This window comes from Dermacentor albipictus, chromosome 9, assembly GCF_038994185.2.
Source record: "Dermacentor albipictus isolate Rhodes 1998 colony chromosome 9, USDA_Dalb.pri_finalv2, whole genome shotgun sequence".
Classification (NCBI taxonomy): domain Eukaryota; kingdom Metazoa; phylum Arthropoda; class Arachnida; order Ixodida; family Ixodidae; genus Dermacentor; species Dermacentor albipictus.
The window spans coordinates 84,862,314-84,868,313 of record NC_091829.1 but is presented as its reverse complement, the minus strand read 5'-3'; positions in this window follow the sequence as shown (position 1 = coordinate 84,868,313).

The window sequence follows — 6,000 nt, the reverse complement described above, 5'->3', positions numbered from 1 at the left end:
CGGCTACCCTCGATGACGGATACAGCACAAAGAACGTAGCGGGGAACTGGATATGCATGGAGTGTGTGTTACCGAAGATAATAGCTGCACCAAGTGCCTATGCCTTGCGTCACAAGCCTCATCAAACCCGGAGCATGCATAAGTTGTATCAGCAGGCACAAGCTTCTAGTGCCGCTGTGCCGCAATTCCGCCAAAGCGGCCTGCCAGTGAAAAATTAGTAGTTTCTTTTGCATCGAAAGCTTTTACCTTGCCCCGCAGAAAAGATCTATGGACACTTCGCTGAGCTGAACTGCGATAGGCGAATACATATCTATGACTGCCTCTGTTGCTGTTGTCTGAACTGTTCTGCGAACGGACGCCGCCTTGGCCGCGAGCATGGGATGCAGTTACAGCCGTATGGCTGCAAGGTTTGTCGCCAATGTGCGCGCATCCCCACGCGCATGTCCGCGCTCTTCCATGGACCAACTCGCACGGCGCTACTGGCATGGCGCCTCCTCTCCATGCTGCCCTCGCCGGTGATCACCGCTTTCCTGCGTCCACCACGGACTGTGCACGGACACTCGTGAGCCACTAAAGGCTTACGCTTTGATATGGCCAGTTACCAAATAAAGCCTTTTCTACTTCAACAAAGTGGCGAGTCGGACTGGTTGGTTAAAGTTCGTGTTGAACATATCTTGAAGCGCACCGTATCCCGCGACAGGAACACAGGCAAAATTCACAAAAAATCTGAACTACTACCTTCCCCACCCCGATGGCGGGTAGCGATCCGGAAACTCACCTCTGGTTAACCTACCTGCCTTTCCACTCTCTCTCACCTTCTATGTAGAGAAAAGCAGACAGAACAGCACTAGCGCTGTCTTGTCTGCATTTCTGTAAAATTTTGTCCGCGTTCCGGTGCGCTTCAAGATCTGTCCAGCATGAACCTCTTCTACTTCGTAGATAGTTAATAAAGGAAAAATGCGACGTTCACCCAATCATAGCAATTGTTACAAAAGAAACCCATATGGGTTCCTAGAAAGAAAAGCTTCGCAGTTGAAGAAAAATTCGTCCTCGTCCGGTGTGAACTTTGGTGGCCGTAAACGTTTGCTGGTAGCAAACGTTGTACTACACATACGTGCTGGACTTCTAGCACCACAATGGAAATATCCTAGGCTCATTTGTGAAGGTTTCAGGATCATTCAGAAAAAAAGGTATTTTCTTTCGCAAGCGCCAACAATTTTCTCTACAACGTAAATGGGGAGTGGAAGCCTCCCTAAAATCAAAAGGCACACCCAATTCATAACCTCTTGTTCTTTTATTAGGCGAGTTGGTTTAAGGATGCTCTTCGAAAGTAATTTGTCGCTGTTTCGTACGCTGCGCTACTGAATCAGTCAATCAATCTTTATTTCGCATTCATTCATTTACAAAAAATGAACGCTGGGATCAGAACTAAAAGCTGATTTTTTTTGCAGCTTGACACGGTTCTGACCCGTATTCATGACAACGTGGACATAATAAAATTAGGTTTTTACACTTTAGTGCGTGCAATGTACAAAAGTATAATTGAAAATGTGTAAGGCGATATGTACAATCAGTGATACAAATCTGTGTGTTTAGTCAGTACAAATGACATATATGAATATACAGTATGTAACAGATATACATAATTATGTTCAATTGCTAAAAATTTATCATATAACATTCTATTAGCATACGAAAACACAGATAGCCAATAAAGGTGTGTATAAATGTCTTGCCGGTTACATCCTATATGCGAAAATGTTATCAAAACGTAAGACCACTTAATTAAAGGAGGTAAGTACTGACTTCCCCTAGCCAAAGAAACGTTTCAAAATAATTACTCAGTTTGAATTAGAAAATCTCGTATTGTTTTCCTAGTAATGTCAGTTATCTCGACTCCGTTTGCATGAAGTTCATTTAACAAGGATAGGACGCGATCGGATAAATGATTTGATCCATAATTTGTACTATCTACTTTGAAATTAGCAGTGTTTTTATTTTCTCTGTGACACGCCATTATTATTTCTGTTCCGTTATCTGCGCCAAAGCTTACACGTGAACATGATGTAGTGTAGCGCGAAAGACGTAACGCAAGACGAAGGTGACACATCGACGTGACTTATAATTTGGTACAGTAAATTACATAACATTTTGAGACTCTATACCAACCAGTTTAGTTTATTATTCCACTAAGTTCCTCATCTCGCTCGCCAACCCTCTGTGTGTGCCACGCGCACATGCACTCGGGAAGAAGAGGTAAACGAAGTAGAAGAAGGAAGCCTCGCTGCATAAAGTTATGGAGCGCATAGTAGAAAGTGTCACAGAATGCTTTAATGGATTGATATCCTCAAAGTTAGAAAAATTATTTCCGAGTGCTACTTCTCTGCCATCATGCTCTGACATGAATGCTTGTTTAACCCACTCTGAGGAAAATGGGGCAATTGCGTCCGCAACCCATATAGAGCAAGTCAGGCCTGTTCCAGGTTCTTCAACCAAGGCAACTAATAGCCCAGACAACTCTGATTATCAAGATACCTCAAACATGGAAATTGACGTGAGGGCACATAAAAGGAGGTGTTCTCCCCTTGAGGCTACCACTTCACACTTAGTTAGTAAATCCAACAAAATCCTCCTTGAAGTCAACCCGAAAGGTAATATATTGGAAGAAACTGTGGCCTCTGCAGTGCTCTCAACACTGGAAGGTAGATGAGGGTGTTGCAGTGGAACTACAGATCGGTATTTACTGCTTCTACTGATTTAAACGTTCTATCTTCTCAAATTTCTCCAGATGTAATATTACTGCAAGAAACCTGGTTATCCCCTGAAAAACAATTTTCTCTGCGCAATTTTAGGTCCTTTCGCTTAGATCGCCCATCTAGAGGTGGGGGACTGTTCATTATGGTCTCAAGCAAGTTTTGCCACAGGGCAAATATATCATTCCAGCTGATGCCTCCAGAATGTGAAATTCTAGCAGTAGAAATTACTCTCCCTGGCCGTAGGCCTTTCTCGTTAGTCAATATTGTTACGTAGGAAGATACCGACGAAAAGCTATTTACAAGTATATTTACAAGGCAATACGCCGCGGTTGACCAAGAGGCAACAGCCCGCGCTAGCTTCCAAACGTCGTCTTCGTCTTCTTCCTGCGCGGCTCTTTGTCATTGGGAATACTACCCCGTAGCACTACCCCCGGCGGCAAAAGCGCCGTCCCGGAGCGACTAAAGGCTGGACTCGGAAGCAGTGTAGTAGCTCTTGAGCCTACTGACGTGCACAACATCACTAGACGCCAGAGTAGATGACGAGGTTGAGCTCACAGGAGCAATTTCATAAGTCACAGGCGTCACCTGGCGCAGCACGCGGTAGGGCCCTGTGTACCGCGAAAGGAGCTTTTCGGAAAGTCCAACGTGACGACAGGGCGACCACAGGAGCACGAGTGCACCAGGCGAAAACTGTACGTCACGGTGGCGGGCGTTGTACCGACGCTGCTGCGTGGTTTGCGAGTCCGTCAGTCGAGCACGGGCAAGCTGGCGTGCATGATCGGCGAGGGCGATGGCGTCGCGCGCATACTCGGTTGTTGAGGTCGCAGCAGGAGGAAGTACCGTGTCAAGGGGCAAGGTCGGTTCGCGACCGTAGAGTAGATAAAATGGAGAAAATCCGGTGGTGTCGTGCCGAGAAGAATTGTAAGCAAAGGTGACGTAAGGAAGGGCAACGTCCCAGTCGTGGTGGTCCTTCGAAACGTACTTGGACAGCATGTCGGTAAGAGTACGGTTTAAGCGCTCGGTCAGGCCATTGGTTTGAGGATGGTATGAGGTAGTCAGCTTGTGTTGAATAGAGGAGGAACGCACAATGTCGGCGATAACTTTCGAGAGGAAGTTACGACCACGGTCAGTAAGCAGCTGTCGCGGGGCGCCATGCACTAAGATAATGTCACGCAAGAGAAAGTCGGCGACGTCAGTGGCGCAACTGGTAGGTAGAGCCCGCGTGATAGCGTATCGGGTGGCGTAATCAGTTGCGACGGCTACCCATTTGTTCTCAGAGGATGACGTGGGAAAGGGACCGAGGAGGTCTAATCCAACACGAAAAAACGGTTCCACAGGGACGGTGATCGGTTGGAGATGACCGGAAGGTAGCACCTGAGGTGTTTTCCGACGCTGGCAGGGATCACAGGCAGCAACATAGCGTCGGACGGAGCGAACAAGACCAGGCCAATAGAAGCGGCGGCGGACGCGGTCGTACGTGCGGGTTACGCCAAGATGTCCTGCAGTGGGTCCGTCATGCATCTGAAAGAGCACAGTTTGTCGTAGATGTTTTGGTACGACAAGAAGAAGATCAGGGCCATCAGGGAGGAAGCTCCTTCGGTACAGAATGCCGCCCTGGAGGACATATCGGCGAACGGATGCGTGGGTAGGTGTAGAGCGCAGACGCTCGATGAGTACTCGCAGCGATAGGTCTCGGTACTGCTCATCGGCGATGTTAGCGAAGGCAGACACAGAGAAAATGCCGTCGGTGGTACTACTGTCGGCGTCGTCAGGCTCGTCTACCGGGTAGCGAGACAGGCAGTCAGCGTCCTTGTGTAGTCGGCCAGATTTGTAGGTGACAGAGAACGAATATTCTTGGAGGCGTAAGGCCCAGCGACCAAGTCTTCCTGAAGGGTCTTTCAAGGAGCATAACCAACAAAGCGCGTGATGGTCTGTGATAACGGAAAAGGGGCGGCCATATAAGTATGGGCGGAACTTCGCAACCGCCCAAACTAGGGCCAGACACTCACGCTCAGTGATGGAATAGTTGCGCTCCGCGGGCGAGAGGAGCCTGCTGGCGTAAGCGATAACACGGTCGTGGCCACGCTGGCGTTGTGCCAGTACTGCGCCAATTCCGTGACCGCTGGCATCAGTACGGACTTCGGTAGGCGCAGAAGGATCGAAATGGGCCAGAACGGGAGGCGTTGTGAGAAGATCGATGAGAAGCGAGAATGCAGAGGCCTCGTTATCGCCCCACTGGAAAGGGGCGTCTTTTTTCAAAAGCTCGGTTAGTGGTCGTGCTATGGCCGCGAAATTTTTGACGAAACGGCGGAAGTACGAGCAAAGGCCGATAAAGCTGCGCACATCCTTGACACACTTCGGAACAGGGAAGTGCGTAACAGCATGGATCTTGCCAGGGTCCGGTTGCACTCCGTTCGCGTCAACGAGATGTCCAAGGACGGTAATCTGGCGACGGCCGAATTGGCACTTCGATGCGTTGAGTTGCAGACCGGCTCGCCGAAAAACGTCCAGGACTGCTGAGAGGCGCTCGAGGTGCGTAGCGAATGTTGGGGAGAATACTATAACGTCGTCTAAGTAGCACAGGCACGTGGACCATTTGAAACCGTGAAGAAGGGAGTCCATCATGCGTTCAAAAGTGGCAGGAGCGTTACACAGGCCGAACGGCATCACCTTGAATTGATAAAGACTGTCGGGTGTTATAAAGGCAGTCTTCTCGCGGTCGAGATCGTCCACGGCAATCTGCCAATAGCCGGAGCGAAGGTCAATAGAGGAGAAATAGCGAGCACCGTGGAGGCAGTCAAGGGCGTCATCAATCCGAGGTAGGGGATACACGTCCTTTTTGGTAACCCTGTTAAGGTGCCGATAATCCACGCAAAAGCGCCATGAGCCATCCTTCTTTTTTACCAGCACAACCGGTGACGCCCATGGACTACATGACGGTTCAATAATGTTCTTGGCAAGCATTTTGCGAACTTCGGTGTGAATCACTTGACGCTCAGCCGGTGATACTCGATACGGGCGGCGATGAATAGGAGGAGCATCGCCGGTATTAATGCGATGTTTAACAGCTGTTGTTTGGGCCAAAGGACGATCGTTAAAGTCAAAAATATCTTGGTAGGAAATCAGAACGCGGTAGAGCGCACGAGCGTGCTCGGAGGGCATGTCGGGTGCAATCATTTTCTGTAAGTTGGCGATGGTACAAGTTGCCGACTGCGATGGTAGAGGAGGATCGGTTGAATTGTCG